This window comes from Quercus robur, chromosome 7 (assembly GCF_932294415.1).
Source record: "Quercus robur chromosome 7, dhQueRobu3.1, whole genome shotgun sequence".
NCBI lineage: Eukaryota > Viridiplantae > Streptophyta > Magnoliopsida > Fagales > Fagaceae > Quercus > Quercus robur.
In genome coordinates this window covers 338,927-350,787 of record NC_065540.1, presented here as the reverse complement: position 1 = coordinate 350,787, position 11,861 = coordinate 338,927, and the positions used below count along the sequence as shown (strand labels likewise).

The 11,861-nt window shown below is 36.1% G+C and overlaps 1 pseudogene; it reads left to right on the top strand.

Annotated features, from left to right (window-relative positions):
- Window positions 1–260: 260 nt before the first annotated feature.
- LOC126691579 (membrin-11-like) lies at window positions 261–5,340 on the top strand (annotated as a pseudogene).
- Window positions 5,341–11,861: the final 6,521 nt, after the last annotated feature.

Below are 11,861 nucleotides of genomic sequence, written 5' to 3'. Positions count from 1 at the left end.
AACCCTTTTTCTCTAGACTTACTACAGGATTCGTTGGAGTGAAAAATAGATAAATGAGAAGGAAGAGAAAAATGTGATTTTTTATTATTTGATTGAAGTGAAAATAAAAGGAAAGAAAATGATGTGAATCAAGTTTTCCACTTGAGTCCATTGTTTATTTTCCTTTCAAATTGGATGGAAAAGAGGAAGGACAATGGCATGGTAAAAAAATTATTTGCGCCTTTTCACTTTCACTTTTAATAATAAGGGCCACTTTTCTATCCAATTGGAAAGGAAAATAAGTCCAGATATACAATCGCAGTGTCAAAACAAACCACCTTCTCAACATCTCTCCTTCTCTCTCTCTCTCTCTCTCTCTCTCTCTCTCTGTTGGTGTTGGTGTGTGTTCGAAATGGAATCAGCAGCAACAGCATTAGAAGGAGAAGGAGGTGGAGGAGGAGGTAATACGCTATCAGAAATATACCAGAATGCGAAAAAGCTACAATTGAGAAGTCGAGACGCGCTGGAGCGTGTGGAGTAGTCGAGCGGCAGCGGTGGCAATTTGGAGTCAGAAGTGTGTGCATCCATCAAAAGAGACCTCACCCAAATCCAATCCCTCTGCCGCTCTCTCCCCTCCAAGTCCCACCGCGATCTCTGGAAACGGTCTCTTCTCTCCTTCGCTTCGCTTTCATACTTATTGGCCATGCATTATTGAGTATGACCAAATATCTCGTTTTTGAATGATAGTTGGCTTTCCTAGATAAGTACGTTATGAATTTTTATTGACAATGAGAACCAAGTAAGACCTTATCCTTACGTTCACAATGATGAACACAGAGGGAAAACAAGTACATGAGATTCTAAAATAGAACAACATTGTGTAAAACCCCAAACCCGGGATCAATCAAAAGTCCTTCCATCAAATAGGCTGGCACCATGTTCCAAATATCTGAACCAAGCCAGTTTCTCCACCTAAATAGCACAGAAACAACATTCCCCGCCTTAACCCATTGAATCCCAAACATTTGAATATTTATTTTTATTAACGCGAGTGCACAACTCTGCTCATGCTTGTTTTTCTAATAAATATTGCTACTTATCAAAAGTAATTTATGTTTTTATTATCTTGCCATCTTTGCATTACCAGCATTGTATCTGAAATTTTTATGAATCTTTACAGTATATCATAACTGTTTGGTGCAGTTTGATGATATGATCTGCAGTTGTGTAGATTTGTACTGTATATTTCAACCAATGCAGTGTTGATGCGATTTGATGATCTTTTATCTTGACATTCTTTTTGTATTATGCAGAAAAGTGGAACAAGTAACAGAAGAGGCTGAATCTTTGAAACAAAGTTTGGATAAGTATTTCTTAAGGAATCAGAAAAGAACGATGGAAGCCAAAGAGAGGGCAGAATTGCTTGGAAGAGCTGTATGTAATTTCTTTTTTGGGTTGATGCAGCAAACCAGCAGAGAAAATTCTTTTTATTTGGAATCTAATTTTTTTTTACATTAGTATCTTATGGAAATATTTTATGTTATAGAATGGAGAGTCTTATATTTTGAGAATATTCGATGAGGAAGCGCAAGCCAGGAAGTCAGTTCGTAGTTCTGCTAGGATGTTGGAAGAAGCAAGTTTAACAGGAGAGGCCATCCTGTCTGCAATGTCAGGGTCAAGGGAACGTCTTAAGGTATTTGCAATTAAGCCCCTACATATCTACGTGTTCACCATTCTGCAATCACAGATACATGTGTACATATAGTTTAAATGATAAAATATGGGACTGCAACCAAATAAAAAATGAAAGATGGGAGTCATGGGACTGTGATATTGCAATATAAGCAAAACATTGTCCTTATTGCATAATAAATTTTTCCCTTGAATTCCATTAACAATTTATCATGATTTTCTGTAGTGACTAGTTTGACATGCTAGGTTATTAGCTAGGAATATGCTTCTGTGTTCACTTATCTATGGTCCGATGGTAATTGACCTGGTTGCAGCTTTACAATTTGGTAGTGCTTGTGGTTTTGAATTTTTTTTTTTCTTGAGTTAATAGATTTAAATTCTTTATGTAAATTTCTCTTACATTCATCAATAGATTTGATGGCGTTCGTGTTGAAAATATACCCCCCCCCCCCCCCACCCCCAAAAAAAAAATACCTCCAAATGGGAAGTGCAAAGAAAGCTTTATCTTAATCTAGTCTTGTTGAATTTTAGAAGTCAATTGTATTTTTATTGGTCACTTAGATTTTATTTTAGGTCTTATTAGTTAATTAGGCTATTACTGTTTCATTTAATTTCCTAGTATTGAAGTTATTTTTATAGTTCCATAATTTGGATTTCCTAAGTTAACTAGAATTTGGGTCAAGTCATAGTCTATATAAGCATATTACTGTACTCCTAGGGAGACAGTTTACAGTTTGATTAATAAAACTGCTCTTGGAGCTTCAACCCAAAACCTAAGTCGGTCATTGAGCCCAAGCCACCTCCAAGAGCCTAGATTACAACCCAATATTTTTTATATTAAAACACACGCACGCACTGATGACTAAGACTCAAATAATCACTCTCTAGCCGCCGCAACCCTTCTGCCACAAACTTGACCATCAATCCACACCCAAGTCGAAACCCTTTCAAACCAAACACCTTACAATTCATTCCACTAAACAGCAGAAGGACCAATCTCTAAAGACCCCAAATCGATGAACTTGGGCCTTCCTCACATTGGCATCCTGCTTTTCTAATTCTCAGTGTATCACAGTGGCTCCAAATGTTGTCCATGAGCCCCCTCCACATATTGCTGATTCTTACCCTAGATCTTGGCACACTGGTAGTCATTATTTTTGGACATTGTGCACTTCTCACAAGTTTTTGCACTCAAGGCTATATACACCACTCAGGTATTAAGAACCTAACCCGACAAGTTGCAAGCCCGGACCCTAACCCAGAGCCCAACCTACTTGCTGGACCCAGGCCTGCAAGTAGTTGAACCGATGAGCAATAGCTATTATGCTAGCCCTAAGAGGGCACTAGTGAGCATTGAGCCAGGGCTGTGGGGTTTTTTCCAAAGTGCTTTTCATTGCAGGACTTGAACTTGGAACCTCCACCTCCCAAACTACATTGGAGCAAGAACGATGGCCGCTAGACCACCACCCTTTGTGGTGGTTACATCCTTTATTTTTATTTTTCTTCATCCTGCATCTCAAATTCCTCCCCCACATCCCTTCTTCTCTCTTCAAAATAGAAGCTTACAGAATTGGCATGCTTTATTATTGTGTGTATGTGGTATTTTTGGTCCCATTGAACTTTTCTTGGATAAAGCCATAAATGATTGAGATTTTGAATATTAATTGGGTATTGTTAGATATACTGCATGAGAATTTGGAATTCTTATATATATATATATATATATATATATAAATGAGTTCAAGTTACATCTAGTGTAACTTTACAATAGTTACATATTTTTTGGACTATTAATTACTATTAGATCTAAGGATCAAAAAACACTCATGGTAATGGCATTATTACTCTCTAGAAATTAGCCAATTAAGCATTAACTCTTCTTAATAATTTTTTTTTTTAAAAAAAACACAGCATCAACATTCACTCCTCCTCCTCATCATCTTTCTTTTTGATTTCTTTACGGTACTGTCTTGAGGTACTGGAAAATTTAGAAATACATGGCCAAAGTCACTATTGTTTTAGAGAATGATTGTTGAGGCTGAGTATTTCTAAGGATTAAAAGCACAGACAAAGTCAATTAAAAAAAATTAGTGCTCTAACAACATTATGTTTCAGCCATGTCATCATCTCCCACCATGGTCTTTTGAAAGATCTTACAAAATATGGGCTCTCTTCCATCAATATATGCAAAGCATCATGGTTTATGTCAAAATAGGCTAGTACTTTTGTGGCATTATTTGTCTTTGGATAATCAACACTCAACAGCAACATTCCAAGGACCACCATGGTTAATGTCCTCCATGATAATATGATATGGCCCCACAGTCTTCTCCAATGCTCAACACACCCCAAAATAACAATTCAATTGCTAACCTCTACAACTAAAGTCACGGAAAACCTAAGTTGCTAAATATACAACCAACATCTATCTTGCTCCCTCATGATTTGTTTGCATGAGAACAAGAAGGTGATGTGAGATAGGAAGATAGGAAGAAGATGATGACAAGGAGAGGAGTGAAAGTTAACGTTGTGTTTTTTGTTTTTGTTTTTGTTTTTTCCTTTATTAAGAAGAGTTAATGCTTAATTGGCTAATTTCTAGAGAGCAATAATGACATTATTATGAGTGTTTTTTGACCCTTAGATCTAATAGTAATCAACGGTCCAAAAAAAGTGTATATCTTGTGAAGTTACACATGGTGTAACTCTAAGCAATATTACACCATCCAATAACTTGTTATAGAATTCATATTTTGAGAATCCCACCATTGAATTACATGTTCGATCAATATGACCTTAATATTCATGCCAATTTTCATGTTATTTGGATGGCATTTACCATTTGATCCATAAACTTGTCTTTTATGCATTATTTTAAACTACAAAAACTTGAATTTAAATAATTTATTGATGAGATGACTATTAATTTTTTATCACTTTGAAATTTTGCAAGCATAGAGAATATACGAAGATAATATAATTTAACGATAGATTTGTCAAAATTTGCATCTAATTAAAAAATATTGGATGGTGTAATATTACTTAAAGTTATACTAGGTCTAACTTGAACTCAATCCATATATATATATAAGGAATTTGGATATCTTAATTATTATGCATGATTCAGTTTTATTAGTATGGTCTTTAATCCTTTGGACTGAGGTAGAATACCTAAAAGAAAACAATGGTCTAAATTGTTGGGATAGCTCATGTCTTTCAATAAATAATGGTTTGTAATGCATTGACATGAGGTTGCTCCTGAGTCCTGATGCTATTGAGTACTGCTGATATGCTTTTTCCTTGGTTCAGAATGCACAGCGGAAAGCACTGGATGTCCTTAATACAGTGGGGCTCTCAAATTCTGTATTGAGGCTGATTGAAAGGCGGCACCGTGTGATAATTGGATCAAATATGCAGGCATGATTTTGACACTCGCCATTGTGTTCATCATTTGGAGGTGGACACGATGATCTACTCTTTTGGCTGGTATAGTTATGTGAGATGTGTTCCCTCTAGATGCCTTTTAATTTTTTGTTTTTACTTTCTTTCCCCTTCGGAGTGGAAGATATTAATTGTTTCCGTAATACGGTGTTATATTGGAAAGGTAATGAGGTTGTACAAAGGCCAATTATGAGAACACACTTATATAAAATTGATTTTCAGATGCGTCAATGCTCCTCTTCAGAGCCTCCACAGAATACACAAACCGTTATTCATTTTCAGACCGCTTTTGAGCAATTCAGTTTCCTGAGGTAATAATGCGTAGTGGATTAATTGCACAAGAAGATGGTAAGTTCAAAAAGAAGTTTGGAAACTCAAGGGGTTGGCTAACTTGTTCTTAAGGCCTCGTAAGATTCCTAAGATCTTAAGTTTGAAACCTCTTGCTAGCATTTTGAGGCCACATTTTATGGATTTCTCCATGAAATAACTTAGTGCATGTAAGATGCGGGACTATGTAAACCAGAGAGAATAGTTTGATACTCAAAAAGGTTTGAATACTCTCGTTTGTCCAAAAAAAAGTTTGGAGCTATGGATCCTTGAACTCTATAAACTATAAAGCACTAATATAGTTAGTTTCAAGCCATGGATCCTTGAACTCTCTAAAGCACTCTTCCTCTTCATTGTTGTTGCTTCAAATTTTGGATACTCGAAATGACAAAATTTAGTTATAAAATTGATTGTAGTTTAAGGTTATAACTTCCTTTAAAAAAAAAATTAAATTACTACATATTTTAAAAATCTAACCGTTGGATAGCATGTTCTTTACGCTTTTGAGCAATTCAGTTTCCTGAGATAATAATGCGTAGTGGATTAATTGCACAAGAAGATGGTAAGTTCAAAAAGAAGTTTGGAAGCTCAAGGGGTTGGCTAATTTGTTCTTAAGGCCTCGTAAGATTCCTAAGATCTTAAGTTTGAAACCTCTTGCTAGCATTTTGAGGCCACATTTTATGGATTTCTCCATGTAATAACTTAGTGCATGTAAGATGGGGAACTATGTAAACCAGAGAGAATAGTTTGATACTCAAAAAGGTTTGAATACTCTCGTTTGTCCAAAAAAAAGTTTGGAGCTATGGATCCTTGAACTCTATAAACTATAAAGCACTAATATAGTTAGTTTCAAGCCATGGATCCTTGAACTCTCTAAAGCACTCTTCCTCTTCATTGTTGTCGCTTCAAATTTTGGATACTCGAAATGACAAAATTTAGTTATAAAATTGATTGTAGTTTAAGGTTATAACTTCCTTTAAAAAAAAATTAAATTACTACATATTTTAAAAATCTAACCGTTGGATAGCATGTTCTTTACTCTTTTAATACAAATGTCTAATTTTGTGTTAATTAGATATTATTTATTATATGATCTATAAGTTTATATTTTATGTATAATTTTAAATTATAAAAACTTGTAATTTAAACAATTTATTGATGACATAGTTATTAATCTTTAATTTTTTAGAAATTTTACAAGCACGAAAAATATAAGAAGAAAATGTAATCCAATGGTGGATTTGTCAAGATTCACTTCCATAAAAAAAATATTAAGTAAGACTACAATCAATTTTGTAACTAAACTTTGTTACACCTCAAATCCAAAACTTTTGCTGCATCATTCCAAAACTGGCTACAAGTATTAAAAGCTTAGTATTACATACAACCTCAGATTAAAGTACAAAGTTTAGCAACAAAATTAGTTATAGCTTTCGGTTACAATTTTACTCAATATCTGTCCATTGGAGGTGAATTTTGACAAATCTATCATTGGATACATCTTCTTATATCTTCCATGCTTGTAAAATTTTTACAAAATTAAAGATTAATAGCTTTATTATCAATAAATTATTTATAATGTAAGTTTTTGTAATTTAAAATTATGCATAAAATATAAACTGTGGGGCCAGAGAACTTGTGACCCCGGCCCACTTTGCTTTAGGGCCCAAGGCCCGAGCCGAGGAGGGATATAGCTGAGGACATACAGTGAAAGTCCAAATGGCCTAGAGATATAGCTGAGGATGATTCTGTCCTCGGCATCCCAACGCACTTCTGAAAGAAAGGGCAAGTACGATATAGGAACAGTTTAAGGAAAAACTGAACACCTCCACATTGATGGAGAAAGGACCCCTGAACAATATGGCAACAAAGGACAAAGGAAAGGCTGCCATTACTGCAATTAAATACTCTGCGCCAGACAAAGCAATGCTTTCCAACTTTTACAACCACCCCCAACCACTTTGGATATGGGCTGATGGGACAAGTATCAGTCCTGGAAAGATGAACCTACATGTGGACGTTGGAGGAAGGGTAAAGGCTAATATAAAAAGAGAAGTAAGCAAATCCAGAAAAGGGGCTGGGAAAAAAGGCTAAGAACCAGAGTCTCCCAAGCCATGCCAAGGAGAAAGGCTTCTTGAGCAAACATGGTTCACCTCTGTATTAATACCATGACTAACCACTGTCCGATGATTAAGGCCTAGCCTTTCAGCCCACGCTCTACAAATTATATTGTTTGGGCCTTTAACGTACGAACCCAATACCATTTTTGGGGTCGTTACAAATTGTGTCCTTACAATTGGCGCCGTCTGTGGGAAAGGCTTGTGCGTTGGCACAGACGGTGGATCGAGAAAGTCCCTCCATCACTTCCAGCAGCCCGTTGTTGTGCCCTAATATAAAGTTCCACTAGGGGCCACGTTTCGAAGCGTCAATAGCACGGACGGTTCTAGGGGCTTCCAACGTCAGATCAACGTCCCACACCTTGGTCGAGGAGCTAATCCCCCCAAACTTAAAGAAAAATCTAAGTTTTGGACAGAATCAAGGCATTATATGGTCCTCGGACTCAAACCTATGGGGAAACCAACTACTTAAAGAAAAATCTAAGTTTTGTCAGAATCTAAGATTAGCCATTAGAAAATGGATTAAGTCCTAGACAGAATGGAAGTCCCGACCTATCCTCGGATCCCCAGCTCTAAGCGAATTAATGCAAATGAGTGTTTAGGTCTGGTACAGTCATACCTCAGTCCTCGGACAGGATGCCAAAAATGGTCAAGGCTATGAATGTTGTTAGGAACGAGGTAAAGCACCCTAGTACTCAGCGATCCTCTCGAATAGTTCATTTTGGGTTACCCATCCTCGGATGATCACCTCATACGCGATACAGAGCATTCAGCTGTTATCTCGGTTAGCTTTATATGTATAACCTTTTCAGGTCGGCATTGTTGTGCCTGTTAGTCTCAATAAGTTCAAAATAATAGCTTTTTATTAACAAAGGATTTCGGCCCTAAGTATCGTTCAGAATAAAAAAAATAGCACATCCATTCACAATATAACTATTGCAGAAAAGAAAGAATACTTAGAATAAAATAAAGCCATCTTTTATTAATACAAAGAAATAGTACAGCGTACAATGAAGGGCTTAAGCAAGCCTATACCAGAAGCTAACTACGAAAGCAAAAAGGAAAAAGATACAAGGGAATGATAAATCCTTCAAAATTCTGCTCTTATGGCGACTAAGCGTGTCAGGATGACCCCATTGATGGAAGGGGAGAAGAGGCAGAAGAAGAAGCAGAAACATCAGGACGCCCCTAGTGATGGAAGAGAAGAAGAAGCGGAGGCAAAAGGAGGCACTAGAAAAGGAGGAGAGGAGGAAGTGGGGATGTCTAATCCCCGTGCCAACTCTGACTCCCATCAGGCCAGTGCCATGTTAGCAGCGCTCGAGAGAGAGCGGATGGTACCGACGATGACCAACCCCAGTGCTATCGCACCAAAAATTTGATGCGACCAGCACCTGCTTCGAATTTTGGCTAAAGGAAGAAGAGGCTTCTTTCCCACCTTGTTAAGGGGGATAAGTGTTTTGAGTCTTTGTCTCCCTTGCCCTGACCGAGCCATCTTGAGTCTCGAAGAAACCTAGTGCTTCTGGAGAGGGTGTGGTCCCCTCACCCCCATCTTCGCCCTAACCATATCACTCCCTAAGGCTTAATCCCACTGGTAGTGAGGACTTTGAGTGCAGTAGGTGGTTTGGGAATTTGAAAGAATTGAGGGGGCTGTACGTAAAGGAAATGACCTCCTACCTTACTTCTTATATGGAAGGCAAGTTTGGTGGCATTTAATCTGTGCAGATTTCCAAGAAAAGCTACAAACGAGATAATTCCCACTCGACTCCTAACGCTGTCTACAACCGTTGGATTGGCGTTGCCTCGTAAAGGGAACTTGGTAAAGACGCGCCTCGTGTAATGAAACGGCAAAAGCACGACGTGAGTAAAACTTAAGGAATGTCTCATAACCAAGAGCGTTTCCTAGGCAAATGAAGAGACACCGACATTAGTGAAGAACAAAGTTTGGCAAGCCGTGACGTAGACCCGACGTCACCAAAACCCTCCTCTCCATCCTAGGGGCCGAACAGCAGGATTTTGAGGGGCTATTGTGGGGCCAGAGAACTTGTGACCCCGACCCACTTTGCTTTAGGGCCCAAGGCCTGAGCCGAGGAGGGATATAGTCGAGGACATACAGTGAAAGTCCAAATGGCCTAGAGATATAACCGAGGATGATTCTGTCCTCGGCATCCCAACGCGTTCCTAAAAGAAAGGGCAAGTACGATATAAGAACAGTTTAAGGAAATGCTGAACACCTCCACATTGATGGAGAAAGGACCCCTAGACAATATGGCGACAAAGGACAAAGGAAAGACTGCCATTACTGCAATTAAATACTCTGTACTAGACAGAGCAATGCTTTCCAGTTTTTACAACCACCCCCAACCACTTTGGGTATGGGCTGATGGGACAAGTATCAGCCCTGGAAAGCTAAACCTACACGTGGACGTTGGAGGAAGGGTAAAGGCTAATATAAAAAGAGAAGTAAGCAAATCCAGAAAGGAGGCTGGGAAAAAAGGCTAAGAATCAGAGCCTCCCAGGCTATGCCGAGGAGAAAGGCTTTTTGAGCAAACATGGTTCACCTCTGTATGAGTACCATGACTAACCACTGTCCGGTGACCAAGGCCTAACCTTTCAGCCCACGCTCTACAAATTATATTGTTTGGGCCCTTAACGTACGAATCTAATACCATTTTTAGGGTCGTTACAAATTGTATTCTTACATAAACTTATAGATTATATAGTAAATAATATCTAATTGATACAAAATTTGACATGTGTATTAAAATCATAAAAAATTTACAATTCAATGATTATATTTTTAAAATTTATAGTAATATATATTTTATTGAGTAAGATTTTACGCTACAACAAGTTTTGTAACAAAATTTTGTTCCAGATTAAAATATATAAAACCAAAAAAGTAGTTGTGTGTGTGTGGAGGGGGGGGGGGGGGGAATAATCACTAATCAATTAAACAGTTACCATTTAATGATAGATGCAAGTTTTAATGCGTCCATTCTTCAACTAGTTAAGCTCACACCTTGAGGGGTGAGTTTTATTATTACTTAAAAATGTAATGAAAAAAATTTGGTTTTTCATGCAAGCATTATCCTATTTTTATTCCAAATTTTAAAGAAATTCATTATTATTTTTTAAATTTGATTTTTTATTTATTTATAAACAATAGAAGTGGACATATCAATTGTTTTTAAGTTTTAAAAAAATAAACAATAAAGGACATTTGCAATGCCTATATATGGCTATGAGTTCTAGTTGTAGTTGCGATTTGCATAAATCAAAAGACAAAGTTAACTCAACTGGTAAAATTTTTTATAGTTGAATAAGAGATCTGAAGTTCAATCACTGCTTATACCAAAAACCGATTTGTGTCTTAGTTTGATGATAAAGAGCTATCATCAAACCAAGACACATGGAATTCTAAAACACATCTAACTGTGCAAATAATATACAACTTAATCAAGAGTTATATGTAAATTAAAAAATAATAATAATATAATTAAATTGAAGTTTTGAACATGTAAAGCAGATTTTACTATAGTAAAGCTACATAAAACTAAAGGCAAATTTAGTAGATTGAGGATATTATATGAGAATAAGAATTCTTTTTTTTTTTTTTTTAAAGAAATACAGAGACTTAGAATAGAATAACTAATCATATATGGGTAATCAATATACGGAAAAATTGTGGAGTTATTCCATATATATATATGAGAAATGTTATATCCATAATATTTTTACAGTACTTTCACAATAAATTATAAGTGGCAGGATGTTACAGGATATTATTGGTGAAAAAAGAAGAAGTAATTTTAGAGGTAGGTTTAAATGAGAACCAATAACAACTTACTAATTATGATTTATTGTAAAGATGTTGTATTTGTGTTTTTTTAGAAGATCGTGAAAATGTTGTGGATGTTCTTATCATTCTGACTGCAATAAACATTAGTTTTAGAAAAGAAAAACATAAAAATTATATTTAAAAATATTTTCATTTAAGATTTTCTTGAAATTTTTAATGTCAATATGAATGGAGTTCAAGAAAAATATTTATTTAAGACCATTTGTACTTAAATAATTAAGGTAAAATGTATGGCATAAACATAGTTTTACATAGCAGAATTCCCATTTTACACATAATATGAGTGCATTGAGTGGACCAGAGTGGTGATTAAATTTCCTACATGGAGATAATAATAAAAATTCTATAATTTTTAAATTTATATGCTTCCATTAATGGACATTTTTTTTTTAATTTATAAATTGTAATTATGATCTGTCCTAAATCACTAATCAATTAAATAGTAACCA